This window comes from Moschus berezovskii, chromosome 15 (genome assembly GCF_049115385.1).
Source record: "Moschus berezovskii isolate FMDL1 chromosome 15, NW_MosBer_1.0, whole genome shotgun sequence".
NCBI classification, from domain to species: Eukaryota; Metazoa; Chordata; class Mammalia; order Artiodactyla; family Moschidae; genus Moschus; species Moschus berezovskii.
The window spans coordinates 75319904-75341301 of NC_142474.1; the positions used below are offsets into that span (position 1 = coordinate 75319904).

The following is a 21398-nucleotide window of genomic DNA, read 5'->3' on the forward strand; positions in this document are numbered from 1 at the left end:
GTTCACGTATTGCTGAAGCCTGGCTTGGAGAATTTTGAGCATTACTTTACTAGTGTGTGAGATGAGTGCAATTGTGCGGTAGTTTGAGCATTCTTTGGCATTGCCTTTCTTTGGGATTGGAATGAAAACTGACCTTTTCCAGTCCTGTGGCCACTGCTGAGTTTTCCAAATTTGCTGGCATATTGAGTGCAGCACTTTTATAGCATCACCTTCTAGGGTTTGAAATAACTCAACTGGAATTCCATCACCTCCACTAGCTTTGTTTTTAACCTCACATTCCAGGATCTGGCTCTAGGTGAGTGATCACATCATCATGGTTATCTGGATTGTTAAGACCTTTTTTTTTTGTATAGTTCTTCTGTGTATTCTTGCCACCTGTTTTTAATAGCTTCTGCTTCTGTTAGGTCCATACCATTTCTGTCCTTTATTGTGCCCATCTTTGTATGGAATGTTCCCTTGGTATCTCTAATTTTCTTGAAGAGATCTCTAGTCTTTCCCATCCTATTATTTTCCTCTATTTCTTTGCATTTATCACTGAGGAAGGCTTTCTTATCTCTCCTTGCTATTCTTTGGAACTCTGCATTCAGATGGGTATATCTTTCCCTTTCTCCTTTGCCTTTCACGTCTCTTCCAGTCACAGCTATTTGTAAGTCCTCCTCAGACAAACATTTTGCTGTTTTACATTTCTTTTTCTTGGAAATGGTCTTGATCACTGCCTCCTGGATCACTGACAGAGTGTCTGAAAAACTATGCGTGGAGGTTTGTGACATTTGGAAGAGGCGGTGATCAATGCAGTCAATAATAGCCAATAAAATCTTACATGATCTTCCTTTAGTATCTGCTTCACATCTTGCTACTCTCACCTTGTTCATTCTAATCCAGCTGCATAGCCTCTTTGCTCTGTGTCTACCTTCCAAGGCACACTCCTGCCTTAGAGACTGTGCAAGCTCTTCCCTCTGCCTGGAACTCCTGTTTCCCCCAGATACTCACTTGTCCCACTCTCTATACTCTCTATAAAGTCTTTGCTTATATCTTAATTACACAGTAAGCTGTCCCCAGTGGTCCTGTTTAAGTTGTAAAAACTTCCCCCCTCCCACAGTATCCCAAGTTTGTTTTCATGCTCTTCAAAGTGAAAGTCACTCAGTTGTGTCCAACTTCTTGCAACCCCATGGATTGTATAGTCCATGAATTCTCCAGGCCTGAATACTGGAGTGGATAGCCATTCCCTTCTCCAGTAAATCTTCCTGACCCAGGAATTGAACCAGAGTCTCCTGCATAGTAGGTGGATTCTTTACCAGCTGAGCTACCAGGGAAGCCCTTTCATGCTCTTATTTGTTGCCTAACACGCTGATGTTTATTTATTTATTATGTTTATATTTATTGTCTTTCTCCAGCAGCTAGAAGGTCAGTTCTGAAGGACAGTGATCTGTATCTGCTTCCACTAGTATAACTGAAGAACCTAATATATACTATCAGAACAAGGCACATAGTAGATATTTAATTAATAGTCATTGACTGAATGTCTTAGAAAATTAAATGATTTTTTCTTCTAGTTCCTCAATAAAACATTTCATTCAAGTTTTATTTTGAATTTACATGGATCCTTTCTTTTCCTCAAATTATTCATTGATCATAGTTTCCTATGTTTGTTTTACAACTGCAAAATCATCTCATATTGCTTTGAAAATAGTAATTAGAATATTTCAAAGTTCTTTTTTCTTCAAATTTTCTTAAGCAAAATGGTGGATCTTAATTTCCAATTAATTCACTTATTTTCATTTTAAGTTATATGGTGATATGCAATAATCAAGACTTGATTGTCACTGCCAGATATGTAAATCAAATTAGCTTAAGCAAAAAAAGGATTTTTCTCCTCCTCCTGCTGATACAATTGAAAAGTCCATGTGTTTATTTGGCTTAATTTATGGATGAATCATCTATCTCACTCTCCATCTTCTGAACACTCTATTCACAGGAGCAAGATGCCCAGGGTATGTGGGAGTCTTTCCAAGTAATCGCAGCAGAATCGTTTCAGTGAAGATTTGATTGTCTTGCCTCGGGTCACATGACAAATCTTAAGCCAAACTTTGTGGCCAGGTATTTGAGATTCTCTGACTCTTTTAGACCTGGATCATGTGTTCCCAGGTGAAAAAAGGTAAAAGATGAGCACCCTAACCTAAACTATGTGAATAAAGTTCTCTCAAAGAGATACTAATATTGCTTTAAGAAAGGGAAGACAAAAGTTGTGCATCAGACATAACATCTGTGTATTTTGAGGAAAACAACTGATTCTTAAATTTTTGTCAAATAGTTCAGCTAGACGTTTAAAGTTACAGAAGATCATTTATCTTCATGGAAAGCCACCTGAGTACAACCAGCAAACTCTTTTATTACTTTCTAAATTAGTTGAAGCAATGTCTTCAACTCCTATCTGGGCAGATTTATTTGTGGCTCAACAGGATTCCATTTACTTTGTGAGTTAATTTTTATTATCTATCGTAAATACTGCTCGCTGAAAATGAGACTAAATTCATAAGTTAGCTGTTCAAAACGTTTATTCTTACTTCTTTAAATTCAGGCTAGTCGAAATTTTTCCTGGAGAGAAGTAATACCTAAGTTTCTGATAAAGATGGGGAAGAACTAACACTATAATTATTTCGTTTTAAAAGGATAGGGTTTCGCTGGTCGCTCAGCAGTGAAGAATCTGCCTGCAATACAGGAGATACAGCAGAGGTGTGAGTTTGATCCCTGGGTCAGGAAGATCAGGATGAAGTAGGAAATGATGACTCACTCCGGTATTCTTGTCTGGAAAACCTTCTGTACAGAGAAGCCTGGTGGATTACAGTATAGGAGGTCATAAAAAGCCATAAAAGGATAAGGAGTAAAGCAAGTAACATAATGATAACATGATAGTAATACTTCTACTAATAACTTTACTGTTGAATATTCTTAATTCTTTCAAAGTGTTTTCACCCATAGTACCAAATAACTTGTTTTCTCATCTCATGAAATCAACAGGACAGATATCATTGTGTTCGTTTACTGAACAAGGATACTGAAGGTCACGTAGGTAAACATAACACTTACGTAAACCATCACATATTTGCTCATATTGTATTCAAGATCTTTATGTCTCTACCTCACCTGTTTGGATTATGAGCTTCACAGGGGTGGATATCTTGCATTATTTATTTTTGTATTGCCAGATCCTAGCCAGTGCCTGGCATATGTCAGATGACTAGAAAAAAGTTTTCCAAGTAGAATTTAATTGCCTGTGGTCACAAAGCTAAGTCACATAAGACTGGGATGAAAACCAAGTTTTTGTGCTTTTCAGTACAGCATGTGAATGGCTCATTAAATTGCAATCAACGTGTTACACGTTTCCAAATAAATGAACACAATAACCCTGAGTGGGTCTAGCGAGATGCCATCCAACAAAGAGGGAGTCAGGGGTCCCAGCAGGAAGTAGATGACACAGTCAAGCTGAGCAAACAGGGAAGGCTGAGAAAAGGACTATTACGTTATTATTATAAAGGTTGAGGAAGAAGACAAGGGAGAGTGCAGGACACCGGGCCAAGTGATCAGAACTGGGAGCTTCTGCCACACCTAGACCTGGAGAGGTAAAAAGGAGCTTCCGGAACCCATGGCGAGAACATCACATAACTAAGCAGGAGTGGGGTCTTCAGGAGATGGAGCAGCTCACTCACAGAGATCTAGGAGGCAGGGGCCGGGAGAATAAACGCCCTCACTTCACCTTCCTTTCTTCCTCACGTGGCGTCCTGGGTATACCAGGGCAGAAGCCAGAAAACGAAGAGAAAGGTATTTCTGTTGATAAATCCGTCCAGATCAACACCCCGAGGGCCAGGGCGGAGGGCAAGAAGGAGGATGGGGAGGGGGTCCGAGGGGGTCAACAGAAGCCAGCGCGGAGCACCTGTCGCCCCAGGCTCCCGGGACGGAGTGAAGCTGCGTGCGTCCTCAGCCTCCGCCTGCTGGAGACTGGGGAAGCCAGTGTACTCGGAAGGGCGTGCTGTGCTAACGGGGCTGCTGGCACGCTTTGCAAGAGTGGCTCCTTCTTGCTGAGGAGCATAAACAGATGGGGCCCGCGGTTTAACTCACCACTTTCACGGTGTGCAGCTGTCAGCTGTGGCTACAGTCCTGGGTTCCAGAGAGTTGCAGGCCGTAATCTGCATCATAGATCTTCCGAAGAACAACTGGCATACACTTGGCCCAGTAAGTACAGGCACAGTCTAGCCACACTGCTAGTATCAAAGGATATTCTTCATTAATTGAATATGACAGTGCATTTACCCCTCTTTTTTTGAGAGAACAAAATACTTATTCAAAGATTGTTCTGACTATGAACTCCGAACAACACACACCACAGAAGCCAATGAATCAGTTTGGTCTATTGCTTCATGAATAGATTCTTCTGTGTGGTGTGTCCAAATGAGTCCGAGCTTGAAAATTCTCAACACCGCTCATCCAGCAGTAGTCTCCCCTCTAACTTACTTGGCGTGACTTTTCCTTTTGGGCCATGATGATCTCAGCTGTGTTGGTGTGCAACTTGTACACACAGAATATTAAGGAAGTGACCTGAATAAATCTCTTTCAAGCAAAGGGTCAGACCCAAGCTTCTGGTAACAATGTCTAAAAACTGGGATGAAATACATCTGGTTCCACCATGGATGACCCTGTGAACTTGTTACCTCTGCAAAGTTTGGTATTTCCATCTAGGGATAGGAAACATTTATTTTCCCTTCCTGCATCCCCAGGGTTTGGAAGTCTTATGATCTTATTATCAGAAGATAATATAACTGCATAATACATAGTTATTAAATAATCAAACATAAATTTTAAATATTTGAAAGGGTTTACATTTGCCTTTTGTTTTCTCCAGAATAGTGCCTGGGGCTCATGAAGTAGCAATATCTTAATTAAAATAAAGGAAATGTGCTTTTATTTTAACCAGTCATGAAAAGTTGCATGATAAAGGAAAAATTATTTTACTTTTAAGATTTAGACTTTCTTTCTATGTGAGAAATAAGGGTAATCAGAATTTATTTCCTGAATTTTCTCTGGAACCAGAAGTGCTTTTAAAAAAATGAAGTCATAAAAATGAAAATTACTTTTTAGGTTAGTGCAGATGATGAGTCATAATATTTGAAACATCAGTTTATTTTCATGTTGCGTAAATACTGTTGTGTTACTCTTGATCAATATTAGAGTCAGGATTCTAATCTGTGAAAATGGAATCTTTTCAGCATTTCTGAAAAGAAAATATGAAAGTCATGACCTAAGTGACTTTGGTCAAGTGGAAGAAACCTGGATTTGCAAAGAGAAAGAATACTAAAGACTTATATATATATTTCAGTTTTTAATAAGTTTAGCAAAATTTTGGTTTACAAGCTAGGGTTATCTGTACTCATAATTTATCTATTGCTGCTACAATTGTGTGTTATAAACCACTTCAAAACCCAGTGGTCTAAAAAAAGCAGACATTTATGATTGCTTTTGAGTATGGAGTCAGCTGGCTTGACTGGACACACTCATGCAGTCAGCTATGGGTTGGGAGGCAACTGTGTTGACCTTGGCAGGGTTCTAATGCAGTTTGGAGGTGGCTGGCTCTAAGCTGTTTTGGATAGGTTCAGCTGGAATGACTAAGCTTTTCTTCATTGGTTTCTTTTTTTTTTCTTTTTAGGTAATTAATTTATTTTTTATTGGAGGCAAATTATTTTACAATATTATATTGGTTGGTTTTGCCATACATTGATATGAATTTGCCCCGGGTTTACATAAGTTCCCCCTCCTGAACCCTCCTCCCACCTCCCTCCTCCCTTTATCCTTTCTTCCATGCGTCTAGCAGGCTAACTGGGGCTTATTTTCATCATGGCTAGACAGGGTTGAGGCTTGGGCTTAACAGTGGTCTATTGCCACTTCTGCGTATTTTTTTTTTTCTGGGCAAAGCAAGTTACAATGCCAGGCTAGATTTGAGGGGTAGATAAAGACTCTATTGCTGGATGGGAGAAGCTCCAAAATCACATTGCAGTGTACAGACACAGGGCCAGTGAGAGAATTGGAGCCATTTTGGCATTCAGCCTTCCATACTACTCGACCTAAATTGTCTTGTGAGCAATAAGCAAGGGCTTATAAACATCTGGAAGGTTTCAGAATTTGGACATTGCTATGCCAACATGCCACTGCAACAAGCGATCTGCATACAGCCAGCCAAATTTGTACTTAGAGGGATAAGACATGTCATCTATTTTTATGGACGTACAAGTTTGGCTGACTTACATTTTCTAACATCTGGAATATTTCACTTGTGCAACCTAAGCAATCAAATCAGATACAGTAACTGGTGGTGTGACACCTTTCTCTGCCACCTTTATGACAAGATAATTCTTAAGACTATTTATTTTATGTATTGGATTTAATTTTCAGAATAAACATATGTCATTTTCTGAAAACTTCCATCTCATTTGCTTATTTTTTAGAGGGAGGAAAGTTATCTTTATTTAATCATATTTGGAAATGCAGGCCTTTGTACAAAGGGTGGTTATATAGTGCAATCATTCATAACAACACTAAAAGGTGTGTGTGTAGACAGGGAAGCTGGTGGATTATTTATAAGCCTTTGCTTATGCAGTGTAGACACTTTTCTTCATTTAAATACGGAGCTTCGAAGAGGAATTTAGATCAATGGAAATAATACATTTTTGCTTGGCCTTTGTTAATGACAAAGTTTTTTGCTTGTATCTTCATAAATATGGAAACAATAAAATTAACAATATTATTAGGGTTCATCAACAGATGAATGGGTAAAGAAGCTGTGGTACCTGTACACAATGGAATATCACTCAGCCATAAAAGGAAACACATTTGAGTCAGTTCTAATGAGGTGGATGAATCTAGAGCCTATTATACAGAGTGAAGTGAGTCAGAAAGAGAAATATAAATATTGTATACTGATTCACATGTATGGAATCTAAAAAGATGGTATTGACGACTTTATTTGCAGGGCAGCAATGGAGACCTTATGGACATGAGGAGAGGGAAGGAGGGGGAGGGGGAGATGGATGGGGACAGTAACATGGAAACCTACAGTGCCATATGTAGAATAGACAGCCAGTGAGAACTTCCTGCGTGACTCGGGGAACTCACACAGAGGCTCTGTGACAACCTAGAGGGGCGGGATGGGGGGGGTGCTCAGGACGGAGGGGACACGGGTGTACCTGGGGCTGATTCTTGTTGATGTCTGACAGGAAACAACTCAATTCTATAAAGCGACTATCCTTCAATTAAAGTGGCAAAAATAAAAAGTAAAGTAAAACTAGATATTTATAATAAATTCAGTTAAATCAGATATAAACTATTATATATAGGATGGATAAACAACAAAGTCCTATTGTTTTGCAAAGGGATCTATGTCCAACATCTTGTGATAAACCATAATTGGAAAAGAATATGAAAAAACACATATATATATAAAACTGAGTCACTTTGCTCTATAGCAGAAATTAAACGCAACATTGAAAATCAACTATTCTTCAATGAAATTAAAAAAAATGAATCAAAGCAGAAAATTTTAAATTATATAATTGAGAAAACAATGACTATAACCCCACTGATGGTTTTAGATATTTCAAAATACAGCCTGGCCATGGTCATTCCTAAGAGAAAGTTTGAAATTATAATAAAATATACCAGCCATAAAGTAGGAAAAATCTTTCGTGTTATTCTACAACCTACAGCTTTTACTCATTCTAGTCAGGATTAAAAATGTCAGATAGTGTATATAACATATACTTAGTGGGTTATATGAGCAAACTACTGTTACTCTAATATTTCACTGTCCAAAGTTCTAACTAAAATTCTTGTTTCTCTCAAATTTTCCTTCTCTTCAGCTTGTTGAACTGCCTTTGAACTCAAAGACCTGTGACAATCTACAGGCTATGTTTGGGGATTAAAATCTTGTGTAGCCTTCTGTTTCAGAGTTCTGTTTGGCCTTTATTTACTGAACATTAACTGATTGTCTGTTGTAACTTTTTGTTCACTGAATTCATGTATTGAATGAGATATTTATAGCATTTTAATAACGTTTAAGTATGCAGAGGAGAAAGCTGAGTTTAAGAGTTAAGTCCTAGCTCCTATGCTGCTAATTAGATGACACTGATAAGGGGGTGGGCTTCCCCAGTGATTCAGTTGGTAAAGAATCTACCTGCGATGCAGGAAACCTGGGTTTGACCCCAGGGTCAGGGAGAGCCCCTGGAGGAGGGCATGGCAACCCACTCCAGTATTCTTTCCTGGAGAAGCCCATGGACAGAGGAGCCTGGCGGGCTACAGTCCATGGGGTCACAGAGAGTCAGACACCACTAAGTGACTAAGCATGAAAACACAATAAGGCAGTAGTTCATCTTCTAAACCTCATCTTCTCACATCTAAACTGGGGATAGTAATGTTACTTATTTAATATTATTTTTATAATAATACATGAAGTAATATACGTAAAGTCATAGTGAGCTTTCAGTAAATGACGATATCTAGAATTTATGCTTTGTTTAAAATATACTCATAGTAACTTGTGGAGAAATTTTTGCTTAGAAATCTGGCTAACATAAGAAGAAAGACTAAAAATATTGATACTGAAGTTACACAAGGAAATATTCCAGTCTGATCACCCTACAGAGCAAGCCACATTTCCTAAGCTTTGCCCGTGACGTTGGAAGTCTTAATTAGTTTTATTTTTCTTTGCTGCTGTTGCCATTGTTCAGTTGCTAAATCATGTCTGATTCTTCGTGACTCCATGAACTGCAGTAAGCCAGGCTCCTCTATCCTCCACTGTAACCTAGAGTTTGCTCAAATCATGTCCGTGAGTCAGTGATGCCATTCAACCATCTCACCCTCTGTTGCCCGCTTCCGCCTCCTGCCTTGCTCTTTCTCAGCATCAGGGCCTTTTTCAATCAGTCGGCTCTTTGTATCAGGTGGTCCAAGTACTGGAGCTTCAGCATCACCCCTTCCAATGAATATTCAGGGTTGACTTCCTTTAGGATGACTGGTCTGATCTCCTTGCAGTTCAAAGGACTCTAAAGAGTCTTCTCCAGCACCACAATTCAAAAGGATAAATTCTTTGTTATTCAGCCTACTGTAATGGCTCAACTCTCACAGCCATTCACCACTACTGAAAGAAACCATAGGTTTGACTGTACAGACCTTTGTTGGCAAAGTGATGTCTCTGCTTTTTAATACACTGTCTAGGTTTGTCATAGCTTTCTTTCCAAGGAGCAAGCGTCTTTTAACTTCCTGGCTGCAGTCACTATCCACAGTGATTTTGGACCCCAAGAAAATAAAATCTGTCACTGCTTCCACTTTTTGCTCTACTCTTTTAAATAGACCAGCCGCCAGAAAACACCAGATATTTGTGGGAAGTTTCTGTTATGAAAGAAAGACACAAAGCAAGCAGGAGAAATAACCAGGCAGGAACAAAGACCAGCCACCATATGACTTTAAAAATAAAAAGTCAGTTAATACCCTGGAGGGAATTGGAAACAAAACCAAGATGGTATAAAAATGATTATTCAGAGAACAAAAAAAAAATCTTAAAAGTCACAACGTGATAGCAAGAGGAAAAGTGAAACAGAAGAGAGAAGGAAGGTAAAGTTAGAAAATACCACAGAATGTAAAACAAAAAGATAGATCAGGCAGAGAGCGAAAATAAGATAATTACACAAACCGCCCATAAAGTCCAATATTCAAGACAGGAGGTATTTCAGAAGGAGAGAAATTGAGACGTGGAAGTAATAAAAAAATTTAGAACATTTCTCAGAATTACAACACTGTTTTTTAAATTTGAAAGAACTCAATGGATGCCCAGTGTAGTGAATAAAAATAACCCAAACCAAAGTCCAAAATTCCTGTAAATTCAGAACATTGAGGGCAGACAGAAAGTCCAACAAATTTTAAGAAAGAAAAAAAAAATTATTCATAAGAAAAATCAAGAAAGAGAACTAGCTTTTAATGCTGGAAGCTAAAAGGCAAACCCTTCCAAATTCTGAGAGGAAATAATTTCGAAATTAGAATTTTCTGTTCAGCCAAAATATCAATTAAGTTTGAAGGGTGGAATGAAAACATCAATATGTTTATACATATCAGGTCCTAAATAATATATCTCTCTTCCATACTTTCTCAGGAAACTCGCGAAGATAAAATTCTCGAAACCAAAGGGTTAAGCAAAAATGAGGAAGAAAAGAATTGGAAGTTTCAACACAGTAGCAAGGCAAAGGTAATCCACTCTCAACCTTCTGAAGAAAAAGCCTGAGAAGACAGTGGAACAAAGATCTGGACAGAGGATTCAGATTGGAGAGAGTCAGAGTGCCAGGGAAGACATCTTCATGAAAAAGATGGAGACTGTCAACATGTTTCCACATGTCATGAGATGTCAGCAACTAAGGCTGTAACTATTTGGAATTCAGTCAGTTCAGTTCAGTCGCTCAGTCGTGTCCGACTCTCCGCGACCCCATGAATTACAGCACGCCAGGCCTCCCTGTCCATCACCAACTCCCGGAGTACACTCAAACTCATGTCCACAGAGTCGGTGATGCCATCCAGCCATCTCATTCTCCGTCATCCCCTTCTCCTCCTGCCCCCAACCTTTCCCAGCATCAGAGTCTTTTCCAGTGAGTCAACTCGTCGCATGAGGTGGCCAAAGTTAGCAGTAAGTAAAAAAACAATCTGACCAAATGATGAAACAAGGTATAGGGAAAATAATATTGTGCAGGAAATGAAAAGTAATTATGACAGTTGATTGACTCAGCTATAATTATAATATATATATATGCATATATATACATACACATATGTATGATTAGTATTGACAACATAAATATGAAATATAAAGCTAAGCAAAGTTAAGATATACCTACATTTATAGTGGGATAATGAGGGCAGAGGAAAGATGAGGAAAGGATGATGCTAAAAAGCAAATTCCATATCTTCCATATTGAGAAGTCAACAGATAGGGGACAGAGTAAATCAATTAGTCACTATCAAAATGTACTGTTCAATGATACACAGCTAACTGTCAAAATAATCAGATGATATGATTAAAAGTACTTATATTTGAAGAGAGGGAAATTGGGTGGGGTTGGGACAGGAAGTTGCACCTATGAGAAGCTTTATAAATTCATTTGGCACTTAAAAACAGAGTTTGTATAATTTGATGAATATAAAATCTAAATAAAAGCAATGTATCCATGACATTGCTTTTATTGGAAAATAAAGACAAATATTTCCCCAAATAAGCAGGTTTTTGAGTTTCTAAACAAGAACATTCTCTCTCTCACACACAGATATTCATGACTATCACCAAGTAATTACTAATATTTTCTAGTCATGAAACATATATTCCCCCCATGTGTTAGTACTACAGTTCTTTGTCTAACTTTTGTCTGTAGATTTAATCTCACACTCTTGAGTACCCAAACTTGCCAAGCAACTTTATAGCTAACACTAGTCCACAAGAAGCAGTGACCAACTTTCTTCTGCCCTTTCTCTGGAATAAAAAACAATCATGCAAATATAGAACATATTTTATTATTTAAAAAATGCTTCCAAAAATGAAACAAGATAATAATTGATCTCATCAAAATTTATATGTCTTTGCCTAAATGAGGGATCAGAAATTAAATGCACACAAAGGAGACAAATCATTATGTAAACAGAAAATCTCAATATTAAAAAATTCAAATATCAACTCTTAGCACATAGTGCATTTTCTGGAGTAGCACTGGTTATTTTCCTGTCAGGAGAAAATCAATACTCCCAATGCTCAGGGATGAAAAAGAGAGATTGCATCAAGACAAATAATTCTCTGAGTATAGAAATTAAGCAGCATGTTAGCTCTCTCATGTGGTACTACCTTAGTTTTCCATAATAGCACCATTAAACATGTCCTAACATCTGCAACTAGCCAGTTGGTACACTGCCCATGGAGTGTGGCGTCAACATGGATATGTTGCTCAACTTTAACAGTCCATCAAAGTTTAAAGTGTGACATTATATGAAGTTGACTTCAGCTATTCTGTAAAGAACACATGTCTCAGGAAGTGAGGTTAAAGATGTATGCCTGGAAGCCACTATGATTTAATATTTTATGTGTAATAAAATAGATTCTCCTCAATGCCAAGATATTCCTTGGGAAGAAATTGGTTACTTAGGAAGTTGGAATCAGGACTCCAGGATACTGGACAATAACTTGCCTGTGATACTGATACACTACAGAGGCACTTTAGTGCATGCATGCATGTCCCACATGCACACCACTCCCTTGGGCTTTTGGATGAAAGCCCGCTATGATACAGTGGTCTGAGGTGGGGCCCAAGATTCTGTATTTCTAAAAAGTGCCCCAAGACTGTTGCTGGTCTGTAGAATACAAATTGAATAGCTAGGTGCTAAATGATATCAGAAGATTCTCATTGACTAGATAGCTAAGTTTCCTATGTTGCCATAAAAGAGAGAAAAGTAAGTATAGAGTTTAAGAGTTTAACAGATTACCTACCACACAGTAGGAACTCAGTTTACATCTTTTAAGAGACTGTGCTATCCTTGGGTAAGTAGGGAGTTGAAGAGAAACCCCAGAGAATGTATGTTAGCCATATTTAGTGAGAACTGAACTCTGTATCTCTATATGCTTGGTGCAGTTTTATATTTCATTTATTCGAATAACACCGAGAAGTGCTATTGTAACAATTGAATTTCTCACATATTTGCAAGAAGGGTTAATCTGAATAATTACCAATTAGATATACCAAACATTATTTTATGGGCAACACGATTTTGCAAGATGATTTCCTTAGATTTTAATTATTGCAGGTTTTGCTATTGCCAGTCTGTTTTTGTTGGTAGGGATTGTTACAGGCCACATTTTATATTCACTTATATTCACCTAGTTTAGACAGTTGCTTGTCTTCATGTATAGAAGACATGCTATATTATGTGGGCTTACTTCTTTATAGGTTACTAGTAGAATTTATTGGAGCTTCAATAAATTTATTGAATTTATTCCATGTCACAGAGAAGTAAATGGGACATTTATGATGCAATAAATGTTCAATTACTTTCAGGGAAAGGTTCAAGAAGCCTTGAATATTTTTCTTCCTATAGAACAGGAGTTTGCAGACTCCAGCCTATGGGCCAAATCCAGCCTGCCACCTGTTTTGTAAATAAAGTTTTATTGGAACACAACACATCCTTTTATGTACATACTGTCTATAGCTATTTTCAGTCTACAGGGATGGAGTTGAATAGTGGTAAGATCATGTGACCCACAAAGCCGAAAATATTTACTCTCTGACCTTAAAATATTTGCCCATCAATCCTGCCATACAACTAAAGATAAGTCTTCCTAATAAATTAATTTGAATATGTGACAGGAGAGAATATTACTATCTTCAGTTGGTAAGATTAGAATTAGAATACAGGGGGATTGCAAATCTTATGCTGTTTCATCCTTTGGAAGGTGCAGTGGCAACAACATAGCTCAAATAACAAAATACGCATTTTATTAGAAAGGGGGCAGTTTCCTCCATTGTCTATTACAAGTTAATTTTTTTTAACTGTTTTCCCAAACAAAGGTGACTACTTCTTTTTAGGGAATTTTCATTCTTTTTCTCTGTAGTCAAGTAAAGTAGGTGTTTTACATCTTCAGATTTATAATCTGAGTTTTTTTTTTTTACTACAATTTTAAGCAAAACATTTTCCAAGTTATTTTTCTTTTAAAATTTGTGACATAGTCACTGCCATCGGTTCCTTGGCTTAGCTATTCTCTGCTCTTCATACACATTTGTATAAGGGAATCTGCTATTTAATGCGTACCAGTGGAGGTAATCTATATTAGGGAAATGCACATATGTTCATAAAATATCTGTATTTACCCAATAAATACATGTACAATTTGACTCAATTTTTTATCTGCCTTCAAGTGCTAACCTGGTACTCATTTTGTGAATACAAAATTTCAGCTCAACATTATTCTTAATCTATGATTCAGTTTGGCATTACAAAGCTGGATCAACAAAGATGTGGGATTATTTATTTATTTATGTCTTTAAAATTAAAAGGAAGCTGAAATGTATTTCTTTCCTTTCAGTCATGCTATTTAGTATGATAAAGAATGAAACCCTTATTCTGTCAACTCCCTGTATATGTGCTCAGTTGTATCTAACTCTTTGCAACCCTGCGGACTGCAACCCTGCCAGGCTCCTCTGTCCATGGAATTTTCCAGGCAAGAATACTGGAGTGGGTTGTTATGCCCTTCTCCAGGGGATCTTTCCAACCCAGGGATTGAACTTGTGTTTCCTGTGTCTCCTGCATTGCGGGTAGATTCTTTACTGCTGAGCCACCCAGGAAGCCCTGTCAATTCCGTAGCATATTATAATGTCAGTGTTAAAGTAAAAGATGGCATGAAGTTAGAAAAAGCACAAGTTCACAGTCTCTGTAAATCATCATAGCTTGACATACATGGGGACATCCATCTCTAATTATGTAGCTGCTATAGTAGCATTGGGACTTATTTTTAATAAAATGCATCACTATGCCATCTCTCTTATTACCTAACCTCACAAATACTTTGAGTATAATTCTTTTCCACAGAAACCAGTCTTTCTACCCTCATCCTGAATTGGTGGAATGACTGAAAACCAGCAATTTCCTCAGGAACAGAAACCCCGAGAAAATACATGAAAAAGAAAAAGGCATTTTTCATAGCCTGCTGGCACAAGAGCATGGAAAGTCATTTAGAGAACTGACGAGGAACAGAACTACAGCATCAGAAGCCACTAGAGTGTCTGTGCTTGCTTCTGTATCAGTCAGGGCTGGCTGTGGCTGCACAGGCAGAAACCCATGCCCCCACCCCCAAATTGTAAGGATTTAAACAAGATAGAATTTTTTTTTTTCTGAGTTAATATCTTGGTGGTCTTGGTGATGTGATTGTTGGAAGACCCAAGGACTTTTATCTTTTTGATCTACCTATTTTCTGACTTCCATTCTCAAGGTCACCTCACGGCTGCAAGTTCAGCCCTCAAGTAGGCATTCAATGCGGCAAGAATCAGAAAGGAGGGCAGGTGAACAAAGCACACAGCCATCCCTGATTCGATGGGAGTCTGTTGCAGGAGGTCATCAAGATGTGACCTGTTTACCCACAAGCCGAATCTGAGCAATAGGAGACTCTTTACCTGTCCCATCTCCTGTCCCTGAAATGTACATTCTGCCCAACTTTCACAGTGGGAGCACTTGTCAAGAATGCAGCCCTGGAAGGACTGAGTTGTTGAGCCCATTTGTATGCGCCATATGACTGAACCCCACTAAGTATAAAGTTTATACTTTATAAAGTTTATACTTTATACTTAAAGTATGCTTTTATACTTATGTTTTATACTTAACAATTCTGCTGGGCCGGTGGGGCGATCCACTCTTCTTCCAGTGCCAGAGATAAACTGGTATATGTTGGATTGGACAAAAATTTTGTTTAGTTAGTGAATATGTTGTTCAATAAAGTTCTTGGTGAAAAAAATGTCTATTACTTAAAATCAAATGAACTTTTGGCCAATCCAATAGGTTCCCTTGTTTTTTAACCTGCCACCTACCAATCTGGAATGTCCACCTCTTTCTTTGGTCTCTTCCTGCCCTCTGGTTTCAAATCCTAACCCCCAATCCGCCCCCCTTCCCACCGCCGCCTGAAACTTTTGAAGTTTGGAGCCAAAGGAATCCTACTGCTTTCGATTTCTAGGAGAATGGATAGTGGATACGCAACCAGACTCTCTCTAACAGAGACTCCATGAGGAGCATCTTTCCCCACTGTTTTTTTAATGTTTTACATAGTTGTATGATAGATTATAACGGAAAAGTTTGCTCTTAGAACCCTAAGGTGGAGCAGCCACAGCGAAATGAGAGAATGCCAGAAAAGAGAAGTCCAGACGGGAACCAAAGTCATGCTCTTGTTTGTCAAAAGACTGGGAAAATACAGAAAGATGGTTTTCCATATTTTATTTCTGTCAGTGTACCAGTAAATGGTGACTGAAATCTTTCCACAAAGTGGCTCAAAATTAGAGAATTTAACTTCAGTTTAATTAGGTGGAGAATTATTATCTGAAACTAGTCAGTAGGCCAAAATATTTTTTAATGTGAATTCATTCACTCATATATTCAAAAGCTAAAAAGTAACACATTTCCTTTAAATTCTGGTGAGATATCCCTAGGGACCTAAAGATTGGTGGTTATGTTGATATTTGAAGTAAGAGAGGGTTGAGGTGGGGGGCTTCTGACATTACTTTATAGAACAGACAAAATAAAATGATTCATGAAGATTATATCTTGACCTGGGCGTCTCACCACTGAATCGGGGGGTCTGGAGATGGCAGGAGAGAAGCAGGTGAGGTGCAGTGGTCCTTCTTTGATGCTTCCTGTCCTGAGGCATTGCTTCCAAGGGCCATGCACTCTAACACCTGCATCTCCTGTGAAACTGAATTCTTAGACTGTCTCTCTTTAGACATTTTTGGATCTGTGCTGCTAAATTTTTTTCCCCCAAAATGCTGTTTAAGATGATCAGACAGATTTCAGTGAAAGCTTTTACTTTAAATGAAGGATAAAATAGAGTGTAAATGAATATCAGGTCATTTTTCTTGTTTTTCAAGAAGGAAAAAAACCTACCATTTTTGTAACATAACTAAAGCAATCTGAAAGCTTTTTTTCTTTTGTGTGATAGAATTTAGAGAAAATGCATTGTGCTATTAAGAAAGGGTTCAAGCGAGAGCCCCTGGGGAAGGAAAAGCACAGCTTTTCTCCAGGCACTGGTGATAATTTTAAGTTGTCTTTTTTTTTGAGTTCTTGCTCCATCTTAGGGTTTTACTTCATAATAGAACTCATTGAGTCAGAACTTGGCAATTTCATCACAATGCCCATTCTTACTTACCATCTAAGATGTACAAATCTTATCTCATATTGATGTGAAATTTAATAATGGTAATAATGATGGGAATGACATTTACTTCTTAGCTTGAGTACTCTAAAAGTTTAACTCTTGTTTACAGAATTGTACTGTGCAAGTGGTCCTGTGACCTTCGGCCTGCGGTCCTTCAGGGACCCAGGCTGACTGAGGCTCTGTTTCTTTAACACATGGTCCTCAAGGTCATTGTGGGGATCATCTCCATTCCAGACAGTCAGGCAGGGGAAGGGTATGGGGCAGACAGATGGAAGGTTTCATGTACCAAAGACTATTTGATGTAACCCAGATGTGATTATGAGAAAGCTGGTTTTGGCCAGCTTTTCCCTCCATATCTCTGCGTTATTTCCAAAAAGATAGAGGAACCCAATGAAGAACTGACTCATTGGAAAAGACTTTGATGCTGGGAAAGATTGAAGGCAGGAGGAGAAGGGGATGACAGAGGATGAGATGGTTGGATGGCATCACTGACTCAGTGGACATGAGTTTGAGCAAGTTCTGGGAGCTGGTGATGGACAGGGAAGCCTGGCAAGCAGTCCATGGGGTCTCAAAGTTGGAGATGACTTAGCGACTGAACTGAACTGAGAGGAACCCTCATGCTTGGATGCAATTAGAACTCATTTATTGGTAATGGAAAATAATTTTTGAATTCTAGAATGTTAGAGATGAAAATGGATATGATTAAAGTTTATAGAATCGGTGCAGGGAGAAATAAGTTGACTAAATCACAGACCACAGAATTAGGATGCTCTCTTTGAGTAATGCTCATAAAACGTTATTCTAGAGCACACAAAGGCAATACAGTACAATTTTAGGATAATTATAAGAGCATTAACTATTATTGATTAGCACTGTGTGATAGAGACTAGCATACATGATTTCATTTGATATTCACAATAACTCTTCAAGATAGCACAGTGTGGTATTTAAATGTGTCTCCTCCAGGGCCAAGTCACCTGGGATTTATTTATGGTTCTTCCACTTACTAGCTGGAAAAATCTTGTACATGTATTTAACCCTGCTTTAACTCAATTTTCTCTACTATAAAATGGAGACGATAATGATAACCCAGTTCCTGGGGTTAATGTGCATTAAAAGTGGAAAACTTTAGAAGAGTGCCTGGCACATAGTAGGCTTTCATCACCATTATTCAGTTCAGTTCAGTTCAGTCGCTCAGTCGTGTCCGACTCTTTGCGACCCCATGAATCACAGCACGCCAGGCTTTCCTGTCCATCACCAACTCCCGGAGTTCGCTCAAACTCACCTCCATCGAGTCGGTGATGCCATCCAGCCATCTCATTCTCTGTCGTCCCCTTCTCCTCTCACCCCCAATCCCTCCCAGCATCTGAGTCTTTTCCAGTGAGTCAACTCTTTGCATGAGGTGGCCAAATTATTAATTACTATTAATATGTAAGGCTTCTGTATTTCAGAAGGGGGAAGATACTCTCCCATTGTCACAGAGCTAGTCATTGGTAGAGCTGGTCCTTAGAAAGTATGTCTGTTCAAATCAAAATACCCTTCCTTCTCACGGTGGCATGCCTCTAGTGAGTGATGAACTGCTGAGAGACTGGGCTACATACTAGTTTTCTAGAAGAATTGGGATTATTTACACTACACTGTAGTTCAATAGGGGCAAACTACTCAGATCTGAGTTGTTAGTTCTAGAGGTGCCTAGCATGGTGGTTAAGAGTTAAGTTCTCAAGTCAGATATCATAGGTCTCAAACCTGGTTCCAAGTTGGGTAACCTTAAGCAGGTCAATTCACTTCTCCAAGTCTCAATTTTATAACAATAAAATGGTCCCAGGATTAAGCAATAAAGACACTTATTGCCTCATTTATCAGGAATTCTAGAGAGGTTAAGAAGGTTAACAGTCTCATGAAGGACTGATCAGGCTGTTTGCCTGTTTCTAGTTGGCTGTCCTCTTTACAGGGTGATGGAGACAGAAGAGTCAGGGAGGGGAACACACTCTATCTCCCTTAATCCACTGGGCATACCAGGCTCTCCTAATGGCCTTCTAAACCAACCACAGAGAAGGAGAAATGTGATTCTATAATTGGTTTAGACCAACAGACCTATCAAAGTTCATTTCCTGGGAAGAGGAGGAGCCCCCTCCCCTGAACACGTTGCTACCTGACCAAATAGTGGTTTGCTTACCAAGGAAAAGAGGGTGTGAGGCTGCTGTTGCACAGTAAGTGTTACACTGTTGAGTATCTGGGAAGTGCTTAGCCCAGTGCCCTGGCATATGGAGAATACTCAATAATGGTTAGCTTTGCCAACTCCCCAAGGCGAGCATTACCGAGGGCAATTCTGTGCTCTCACATAAAACAGACCTTTCTCTTGTTTTAAAAACAGAACAGAGCACTGAACTTGATGGAGCACAGGCCTGGCTCACACAATTTTGGATGTTCTTGCCGAACCTTTTGCATGGCAAAAATCCCCACCTTTAGAACTACCTCTGTCTTGTATCTTAAGCAGAGTTGAGGAAAATAGGGAGTCGACACAAGTTGCCTCAAGCCTCATCTTACACGTTGAAGAAGGTTATCCCACAGCTCTCCTGGATCAAACTACATCCTGCTGGCAGAAGAAGCTCCCACAGTCCATGTCTGTCTTGAAGCCAAACACTGTGCAGAATTCTACAGCTTTACTCTCCTTACAGTCACAGCAACAAGCAATGGCTGGGAAAGATCAGGAATACTAGCTGGTTGACTCAATCAGCTACGTCCACAGTAACGGTGCATAACAAAGGATCCCATCCTCCCGGCCAGCTCGGTAGACTCAACAATGAGCATGTACTGTCATGCTCACAAGTCTGCAGTGGTTGGGTTCTGACAGAGCTAAGATGGGTTCTGCTGGATTTGCCTCCAGGCTGTAGGTCGGGCCTACATCTGCCCCATATGGCTCCTTGAGGCACATTTATCTCATGGCAATAATCAGAAACCCAAGAGGGCAAGTATACTTCAGCCCATCCTCACGAGTATATTTCAAACCTCTTCTTAGGTCACATCTTCTAACATCTCATTGGCCAATATCAGTGACGTGAATACACAGGTCACTATAAGGTCACATGACAAAACATGTGGATGCAGAGAGGGACAGGGAACACAGAGAGATGATGCGATCGGCCACCACGAAGAGGCTGAGTCTATCTTCTCACTTAGCCTAGAGTCTATTTCTAATCCTCCAAACTCCTCTTCTAGAGGGCATATTTCTGACCTGTCTTACCTTCCTATGTCACGCTGGTGTAAAGCCTAATAGACCACTAATCTTTTCAGTAGATAACTGAGAGTTTGTGGCAGTCAGTGGAGGAATAACAGACAGAAAAGAGAGAACAAGCCTGGTAGGACGAGTTATAAGCACAATTGAGAAGGGCAGGAATGCTGCCAGTGGAGTTGTGTTGCTGTTTTCTAGAGCAGAGAGGAGCAATGTGGGAGTGTGATGGGGCTTTCTGCATGTAGCAAGCCAAGGCCACAGATAGAGGGTCTTTGGACAATATACTCAGGTTTCAGTTTAGGGACATATGATCAAAATGAAACAAGTCAGTCTTTTAAAGAGATTCTTTGTAGCAAGTGGCTTCCAAGGATCAGCCAAAACACCCAAAAGAGAGCAGGAGTCAGGGCGCTTGTTCACCAGGTTATCCTTGGTGATTATCATAGCGTCTAGCATATAGCTGCTAATCCATACATAGTTTTTGAATGCATTGATTTCTTTAATAGCAAACTTCCCCATCATATCTTGGGTAATATTTTGACTGAGTTTGTAAACACTGGGCTTTGGAAGCTTCGGGGCAGAGGCATAAAGAACAGACACTTAAGAGAAAAGACTATTTCTCTCCTTCTTTGTTCATATTCTGCTTCCTGTTTTTAAAATTAACTTTATTGAGATATAAGTTACCTACAATAAAACGTACTCATTTCAGGTGTACAGTTCTACAATTCTGTATTGTGTAGGCACACGATATGGAACATTTCCATCACTCTCAAAAGTCCCCCGGTTTCCCTTCCCTGTCAATCTCTGCCCACGCCTGGCCACAGGCAGCCTCCCTGTGTCAACGCAGACAGAGTGCCTGTTCTGGAATCCTTCAAGTAGAATTGTACTGTATGTAGACTACTGTGTCCAGCTTCTCTCACTAGGCTTAGAGTCTGTGTGATTTGTCTGTGTGGTTGTATGCCCATTCCTTTTTTTAAAATTACTGAATATTATTCCATAGTTGGACATACCACATTTTGTTTATCCACTTACTTGTTGACTGACATTTGTGATTTCCAGTTCTAGGGTATGATGAAGAAAGCTGGGTATGATGAAGAAAGCTACCTATGAGCATTACTAAACAAGTCTGTGTGAAGATACATTTTCATTTATCATGGGCAAGTGCCTAGAAGTGGAACTTCTGGGTTTTGTGATAAG

At 39.2% G+C, this 21398-nt stretch overlaps 1 long non-coding RNA gene across 2 annotated transcripts; it reads left to right on the top strand.

Annotated features, from left to right (window-relative positions):
* The first annotated feature begins 3415 nt into the window (after positions 1-3415).
* LOC129556574 (uncharacterized) lies at positions 3416-21386 on the top strand. Of its 2 annotated transcripts, XR_008686030.2 has the most exons (4): positions 3416-3819; positions 4135-4230; positions 10187-10711; positions 21261-21386. It is a non-coding gene; the product is annotated as an uncharacterized LOC129556574 (long non-coding RNA). The 2 variants fall into 2 exon arrangements; XR_016039214.1 differs by lacking the exon at positions 21261-21386 and having other exon boundaries at positions 10187-14347.
* Positions 21387-21398: the final 12 nt, after the last annotated feature.